The sequence below is a fragment of the Capsicum annuum genome, chromosome 1 (assembly GCF_002878395.1).
Source record: "Capsicum annuum cultivar UCD-10X-F1 chromosome 1, UCD10Xv1.1, whole genome shotgun sequence".
In the NCBI taxonomy this organism is placed as follows: domain Eukaryota; kingdom Viridiplantae; phylum Streptophyta; class Magnoliopsida; order Solanales; family Solanaceae; genus Capsicum; species Capsicum annuum.
In genome coordinates this window covers 183,199,394-183,208,747 of record NC_061111.1, presented here as the reverse complement: position 1 = coordinate 183,208,747, position 9,354 = coordinate 183,199,394, and the positions used below count along the sequence as shown (strand labels likewise).

The 9,354-nt window shown below is 35.2% G+C and overlaps 1 long non-coding RNA gene across 1 annotated transcript; it reads right to left on the bottom strand.

Annotated features, from left to right (window-relative positions):
- Positions 1–211: 211 nt before the first annotated feature.
- Positions 212–4,986, bottom strand: LOC107842397. The gene is made up of 4 exons (XR_001665749.2): positions 2,159–4,986; positions 693–837; positions 382–605; positions 212–297 (listed from the first exon to the last, which is right to left on the bottom strand). It is a non-coding gene; the product is annotated as an uncharacterized LOC107842397 (long non-coding RNA).
- Positions 4,987–9,354: the final 4,368 nt, after the last annotated feature.

Here is a 9,354-nt window from a genome sequence, read left to right as displayed (position 1 = left end):
AAGTACATTACCTTCTCCTACTGTCTGTATTGAAAAAATTGCATCACTTACAGGCAACATAATTCAAGCTCATAATCAGCTAATAAAGAGATGCTCAATTATGGTTCTTCCACCTAACTCTCTTCATAGAGTGAACCTTTGTCATATGGACCCTTGTTTACAGTTCTAAAACTACTATCCAATATTTCAGTATGTGAGAAAAGATAGAAAACCTGGCATGCTGTGACCGTAGGGCAACCACACAGTGTCCGACCGTTCATTTGATCTAAAACATCAAAAACTCCTCCTCCATTACTTCTGTATAGGATATTTTTTCATCAGTCAGCATTGAAAATCTTTAGTAATAGCACCAGCATCGGTAAGAAGTAAATATTTCAATACCATGTAAAAGTTTACTGCCACATAATTGGGCATCATGTTGCCTGCTGCTTTGTAACCGGCAGCAGCAGTATCAACAAGTTGAGTTGAATGCTCTTTGCAGGCTCCGTTTTGTACAGCAATTGTGGGAAAGTAATTCATTAGAAACAGAGAGGCACTTCTGGAATTAAGTGGTTTCGATTCCTTATGACTGGAGCATGATCCAGGTGCCACTCCAGGGTCTCCAGCTAAAACATCGTTACCACATATGATTGCTAAAGAACCATCCCACAAAACTAAAATCACCAAAAAGGGCACACTGATTTAGCACTTACGCTCATTTTCAACCATGTATCTCCACTGATAAGCAATTCCTTCCGTAGCTTCCTTGGAAGAATCAGAAGTAAAAACCAACAAACGATAATTCTTTTTAACCAACACTGTCAGCTCTATTCAGATACAACTCATCCAAAACCAACACTGTCAAAACAAACAGACCCTAAAGTACCATCAGATCACCCAAAAATTTTAACAGTTTAACAGACATAAGCAATCCATACTAAAAACACGTCACCGAATAGAAAAACAAAATTATTAGGTTTTTGAGGTTGCAAACTTAACGATATCTTTTATCTAGGTTGCTTAGACTATTCAAAAATGTGAACCAACAATAACAATATCAGTGAACCCAAGTAGTGTAACTAGAACCTACAAGAAATCAATCCAAAAAAACTATAATCAAATAAGACCACAATTCAAATCTCAATCGAGGCAAGCTAAGTGATTTAATCTTATCTGTCTAAGTCTTATAGGCAGAGTTACCTGTCACGTATATTAATAGGGGTTGTATGTACCAAATGGAATAATTTAGGCTCACAAAGTGGCCAAACACCACCAATTAAGCTACAAGCAAAAGACAAAATTAGAATGAAATGGATGACCACATACTTGACTTCCAAATGTATTGTTACAAATCCTATCCTATTCCCCAAATGAGCTGGTTAGTATCTTAGGAATCTCTGGATACAATCAGCAATCATTAGTTTACATCTATCAGTATAAACCACATCAATCCATCATGGCATTTCTGATGAATTCTCCTTCATATACGGGACCAAAAACTGACAATTCCCATTCAACCCCTCATCCCAAAACCAAGTTCCTTGCAAAGCTACCAACAACAACAGAAACAAATCTTGTCCCAACAGTACTCATCATTCTATCCATATCAATAAAACTTGAAGCACCCACTTCCTCAATCTCACTCTTATTTTCACTCCCATACCCCCTTAATATCCCAACTGTTAGAGCCAGCGAAACTCTAACCACAGAATTGGAAAATTCCTCATATCTTGCAATTTTAGGTAACTGCTTCAAACTCCTAGGAATTTCATCAGAATCAGACTGCAAAAGCTCTTTTAAATCCTTAGACACAACACTAACAACTTCAGAAGAATCAGAAACCATTTCAGACATTGAGATAAAAGCTCCCGACAGTCTCATGACCCTCTTTAAAGAAAACTCCCTAGATCTCAAATCAAGCAAAAATTGAAACTGTAAGATACCCACAATTTAGAAACCCAAAAAGTACACCAAATTCAAGGAAATACAGAATACCCACAATTAAAATTAGAGAAATTAACAGCAAACATAGCTGAAATACCTAACACCCACAAGCAAGTAATCTCAAAAGAACAATGATATACACAATTAGTGAAAACCCCACAAACGAAGCAGGAAAAATGAAGGTCCAAAAAACGTAAATTTCCACTAATCGCAAAAATCAATCGAACAAACTTACCTGAAACAAAATTAGCCCTAATTGCAAAGTGCCTCAGAACTATATTGTTTCCCCTCTTCTTCTTTTCCCCTAATCGCAATCGCAGCTCATCACTGGCACCAGTGTTGAAATCACTCTTTTGTAGCTGTGTTTGTGTTGAAATGTTTAAGCACTGAGTAGTACTGGATCGTCCGTAGAGGCAGTGTTGAAATGTTTTAGTATTATAAAAAGACTTTATTTTTGGCGGACTGAATAAAATTGGCAGTGAAATGGAGGGAATAAAATTATAAGCATTGCAATAGCTTATTTCATTTACCTATTGCAACGCTTAATGTCAAAAGCGACAGTTATAGGGTTAAATTGTAGCTAATAGAACAATTATTTTTGGCAACGCTTGAAAGTGTTGCAATAGACCACCTATTGCAACGCTTTGTTAACCGTTGCCAAAAAGTTCGTTGCCATAGGGGTAATTTCCAGTAGTGACCACCAGAACATTCTATGTATCTCACTCATTAATCAACGCTAACATTAATAAATGTCATGCATGTTCTTTAAATTTGTATTAAACAAAACGCAAGAAAATGAACAAAAATAATTTTCACAGAGAAGATTTTTTCACGGACAATCAACATTACAGATAGAGTCAAACATGAGACGGGTATTTACTTGTTCTTTTTAGCATGCGCTAGCTAAAAGGTATCTGCGGTTGAATTCGTTGTTTTGTTCGTCGGCTAAGGAAAAGAAAATGGTATTTGGAGGAAAGACATGAGTTTCGTCTTGATGAATTGTAGAACGGGGTTTTCTTTCCATTGAGCCGGGAAGACAATTCAAATCGTAATCAGTGTCAATTATTTGATTGAACACTGCGTAATCTGCTAGTCGCGTTAAACCATCCAAAGGAGTACCATCAGCACTCAAAAATGCTTTAACCAATCAAGCAAGACAGATAGAATAAAAGAAAGAAAAAATAGCTCTGCAACTCGCTCAGAAGAAGATAGACCCGCCACTACATAAATAAGAAGATAGATCCGCCACTACATATATACCAACAAACCCGTGGAGGCAACTAATAAATATTACTATACTTCAAGAACTAGAAGTGGATTGAAAACTTTTAATTTGGTTAGTCATGAAATGCAATTCACCAGAAGATTTTGGACACACATATTATTGCAATCTAAAATTAATTTAAGATACAATTACTTGTGAATTATGTGAAACAACATAGAATCGAGGTCATAGTCTCGTGTTGATTAGGTAACAAATTCAAATTATTCTGCTTAATTAAAATAATATAGTAGTTGTTTGTTAGTAATAATTTGGGGGAGGAAGCTAGGTGTTCAATTATTACTCCACTTGAGTGCATTAATCATTAATCATGAAACATAGACGTCAATGACAAGCAAATAATTCAGGACGTGCCAAGTTGTATTGGGTTGACTTGGCCTCTGTGGAACCTACATTCAATCCTCATATATTATATATAGGAAAAAATTATAATATAGCTGTAGTTTCACCCCAAAATACTATACATGGCGAGGTTTTGCTTAATTGTGAATGTAGCAGCATTTAAATTTCAAAATGTAGTGGAACAAATTGTATTCAAACACATAGTTATACTGAAATATAATATATTTGTGTGTGTAAATAAGTGTAGCCATATGTATATAATATATTTGTAGCAGAATACGTTATATATCCGCATGCATCACAATAGTAAAATATATCATATCTACGTGCTTAAAAAGAAGCTAGTCTTAAAATATGTCACGACCCAAAATCAAAGTTTATGATGAAATCTAGTTTAACCCACGGTATAGGTAAGCCAACTTTTCACCAGCATAAAAAACATTATAAATAAATGTTGAAGAAATAAGCAGTAAGATAATAAGCCTTACAACCCTTTCATAATTAAAATTACGAAATGTAGAAATGAAACCATCTCAAGACTTAGCGTCATCGGTACAAGGTCTTATAGATGCCGAATATAACTCTAGTACATCAAAATTTCTATGAAATAGGAAAGATAGAAAGGAAACACACATGAAGTTGGACCATGACTTTGAACACAAGGAGATCACCATAATTTCAAATCAGAAACAACTTCGAACGATTAGGGTCAACGAGGGCTGCTATTACTAGGATCTGTTTCAGCGAAGATGTCGCAAAAGTAGTATGAGTACAAAAATATGGATACGTACTCATAAGTCAACCGAGCAAGAGCAATAAGTATATCATACAAAGAATGTTAGAACCATGTATTCAAAAGAAATGTGACACCCCAACTTAGGATAAGAAATCTCACATCAACAACGTAGGAGATAAGTTAGGTATAAAGGTAAAAAGGCCTTACATCCTAGTGACGTGTTTTAAAGTCGTGTAGGCTTAGGTCTAGAGCGGACAATATCATTAGCAGGTTAGGCCGTTACAAATGATAACAGAGCCCCTCATGTGTCATCCTTGTTGGTGTTGGTTAGAGTTTAAACTGAATTTAGAGAAATCCCGATAAGTTGGAGTAAACCTCAATTCTAATTATAGACAAATCCCATGCAGTGGGAAAAAACTCAACAAAGATGCTAAATATATAAGGAGTGTATGTGACAACCCTGTTAGCCCCATACTCCCATAATATGTTTCAATAACGACAAACTAATAAACAAATATCTTGCAGGATACACTGAAGATACAGTCGCATAAAAAAGGATCCTTAAGGAATTAATCTAGGATCTCCAAGAATATCTCGCACAATGAAACAAGCATCCACTCACAAAGGAGATGGCACTGAACTTGGAATGATATCAATCACGGATTTCATTAGATACCCAAATATAACGCAGATGACTGACAAATCAATCACAATACCATCTATCATGACAAAGCAAAAAGAAAAGAAGATCACACCCTCTACATGGATATATCTGCTATGGACATGTATGGTTGCGAAAAGAAGGTTTCATCATATATGAACATATCTGATATGGACATACCGTATGGTGCAATCCCTCAATCAAGGAATCAATTGAAATCCTTAATTGAGAAGAAACTCTTGGGTTTCCTTATGAAGATAAGAAGTCGAAGCGGCTGAGAGATATAAGAGAAAAAGACTGAAGGTTGAATCACTTACGCAACTTCAAAGGAAATTCTTGGTGCATCTCAATCTTAGTCTCAATAAAGCTTTGTACTTCTTAGTTTACAATAATTACACAAGAGTAAGATCGAGTCAACTTAGTCATACCGATTGAGGTTGTGTCACAAGATCTGAAAATCAAAATAAGCTTCAAAACTTGTTCACTGCACTTGTACTCCGACTCTACTTTAAAAATCTCTAAGGAGACTTTGAAACTCAAAGGGACTGAAAGTAGGTACCGTATTGGTATTTTGAACCAAGATAAATCTTTGTGTATCTATTTCAATAACTTGTTTACTTGCTTATTTATTTAAATCTAATTTGTTCCGTTAAGTATACTGATCTATAGGTGAGTTGACTATGAATACTTATCAGTCAACTCAAAGGAATTTTTCAATTCACCATCTCTTCTCTTGAATTTCAATTGTTATCAGAACGGGTCTTACTAACAATGTTGCTTAACCGCACGTGAGTAAAGATCCAATGGAAAACTATCAAATTCTAGGTGCCCTTCTTCAAGCACTTTTCCACAAGACCACCATACTTTAAAATACCACTCCTATTGGAAGAATAGATTCAGAATCTTTGTTCAATCAAATATTTTCCAGGCCTGGATTGTCATCAAGAAGGGAACAAAGCCCATTCCAGGACTGAAAGAAAACCAAAAAGACAAGGAATCAAGTAGTGCTGACGTGGAAGACTTTGAAAACTTTGAAGTCACCGAGGAACAACAAGAGGTAATTTAAACTAATGCAAAATCTATAAGTTTGCTTCTTTGTGCAGTTAGTGGTGAAGAATATGACAAGATATCAACCTATGAAACTGCAAAAGAAATGTGGGACAAATTAGAAGTAACTTACGAAGGAACCACCAAAGTCAAAAAGGCAAAAATCAATGCTCTGGTTAATGAGTATGAGCTCTTAAAGATAGAAGAAAATAAATGTGTGCAATCAATATTTGCTAGATTCAGTAAAATTGTATGTGAAGTGAAGTCATTAGGGATGATCTATCCACACAGTCTGCAAGTTCAAAAACTCGTGAGAAGCCTTCCAAAAGCATACGAGACCAAAGCTGCCGTTCTAGAAGATGGAGACCTCCACAATATGACCTATAACGAACTACGAGGTAATCTTATTGCCTATGAATAAAATTATATCAACAGGTACAACAATGAGAAAAAAAACCAGTGGCCTTCAATGTTGTAACAACTGAAGAGAAAAAAAATCTCTGGAAGAAGATAATAGTGAGGGTATGTCTCTTATAAATTGTGGAGTAAGGCAGATTTTGAAACAAAGGCAACAGAGACCACAGGGGTTTAAAAATAATAAATTCACAAGGAATAATGATCGTTGTTATTACTATGGAAAGCTAGGTCGTATGAAACAAAACTATCCAGAGTTGAGGAGAAGATCATCTAGAAAACACAAAAACTTTGAGTCATGGAGTGATGAAGATGAAACATAAGAAGAAACATAAGCAGCCAAGATATGCTTTTTGGCACAAGGTTAATCAAGTGAGGTAAGACCCTACAATTGTCATAATTACAATAGTCTTCAAGAAAATCTTGATATGATTACTGATGAACTTCAAAAGGTTATTAATGAATACAATAAACTTGCTCAAGAAAAAAAAACTAGGAAGCTCGATTAAAACGAAAGCTTGAAGAGGAACGAAGGAACTGACAAATTAAACTTAAAGCATGTCAAATCAAATCTGACTTACTTCAAGAAGAACTTGATCATGTGAAAATACAATTAAACAGCATTGGAAAATGACTAAATCAAAGTTCCATAAGATCTAACTCTTTTAAAACAAAATCAAGTTCGTTTGAGTCAGCTAACACATCCTTTTCTTTTCAAAGATCAGTCTGTTACACCTGTGGTAAGAAGGAACACAAATCACATAACTGTAGACAAAGATATAAAGGTGTGTGGGTTTGGAGACCCAAAGGAAATACATCTAACCCTCAAGGACCCAGGACTACTTGAGTACCTAAACAAAATTGATCTTCTTGTTTTGCAGGGACATATTCATAAAAACTATAGGAAAAGAATGTGGGTCATCAACTGCGGTTGTTCCAGACTATGACAGGAATAAAAATAATTTTTGTTCTCTAAAGAAAGTAGAAGGAGGATCAATCAAATTTGGTGATAATGCCAAAGGTGACGTCATTAGAGTCGACTCAGTGAAGCTCAACTCCTCATGCGAAATCATTGAAGTATATCCCATGGCAGACTTAAACACAACCTGCTCAGTATCAGTCAACTATACGATGTAGGATTCAGAGTCTCCTTCAAAGCTGGGAGACCTCTATCAAACATAAAAAGAGAGGCATTTATCTTATCATTGAACGTATTGACAATATTTATGTTCTTCATAATCCTTACTTTGCTACTCTAACTTGACTCACTGTGAAAACCAACGAAACTTGGTTGAGGCACAAAAAACTTAGGACATGTTAGTATGCATGCCGTTGATAAACTCTTGATATTTGAACTGATGAAAGGTCTGCCAAAACTCAAGTTTGAAAACGATCACATCTATGATGCTTACCAATTGGGTAAACAGACTCGGACGTCGTTGAAAGTTAAAGACATTGTCACTGCCGCCAAACCCCTTCAAACAATACACATGGATTTGTTTGGCCCCATCAAGATCGCAAGAGTTGATGAAAAAAGAAATGTATTTATTATTGTTGATGATTATTCTCGTTTTACCTGGGTAATGTTTCTTGCTTGCAAACATGAAGTATTCACTAAATCTGAGATCTTTTGTAGAAAAGTACAAAGAAAAGCAGGACATTTCATTACCTATTTCATAGTGATCATGGAGGAGAATTTGAAAATAGAGTTTTTAAGGAATACTATGGTCAGAATAGATACTCTCAAAACTTCTCATCTCCTCGATCTCTCTAATAAAATGGTATGGTGGAATGAAAAAAACAATAGCTGCAAGAAACTAAAATAACCATGCTTTTAGAACATAATCTATCAGATTATTTTTGGGCAGAAGCAGTAAGCAGAGCATGTCACATTCTCAACAGATGTCTCATTAGACCTATCCTAAAAAAAACTCCTTATGAGCTATAGAGAGGGAAAAAGCCTAACATAAGTTACTTTCATCCTTTTGGATTTAAATGCTTTATCCATAACAACAGTAAAAATAATTTAGGAAAATTCGACCCACGAAGTGCTGAAGGTATTTTTCTTGGATACTCTTCCACCAGTCGTGCGTATAGAGTCTATAAAAAAGAACTTTATGTGCTGAAGAATCTATGCATATTGTATTTGATGAAGCTAAACACTCTCTTATGAGTTTGAGTATTGACGAAGAGAAGTAAATGATCTACAATCAGGAGCCAAAGCAAACATAACTCCTGAGCTTCTAAACGATGAGTCGGCTACAACCTCTTGTATCTTAAATTAAGCCTAAGAAGGTTGATGAAGCCCTTAAAGATGAGTCCTGGATCGAGGCCATGAAATAAGAATTAGAACAATTTAAATACAATCAAGTTTGGAATCTAGTTGAAAGACCCAAGAACTGCTCCGTAGTTGGAATCAGATGGGTCTACAGGAATAAATTAAATGAAGAAGGTAAGGTTATCAGAAATAAATCCAAAATTATAGCTTAAGGATACTCCCAACAAGAAGGTATTGATTATGACGAGACCTTTGCTCCTGTAGCAAGGTTAGAAATATTTCAAATTTTGTTAGCTTTGCTGCCTTCAAATGCTTTAAATTATATCAAATGGATGTCAAATTGTCTTTTAAATGGGTTTATCCATGAAGAAGTTTTCGTAAAACAACCTCCCGGCTTTGAAAATTTATCTTATCCAAATCATGTCTTTAAACTATCAAAAGCACTCTACGATCTCAAGCAAGCTCCAAAATCTTGGTATGAGAGGTTGAGTACTTTCTTGTTAAACTATAATTTCCACAGAGGTAAAATTGATACAACTCTTTTCACCCAAAAGCTTGACTCTAATTTACTCATTGTGCAAATTTATGTTGATGATATTATCTTTGGTAGTCCTAACATTTTATTGTGTGAGAATTTTGCAAACTTAATGAAAGGAGAGTTTGAAATGAGT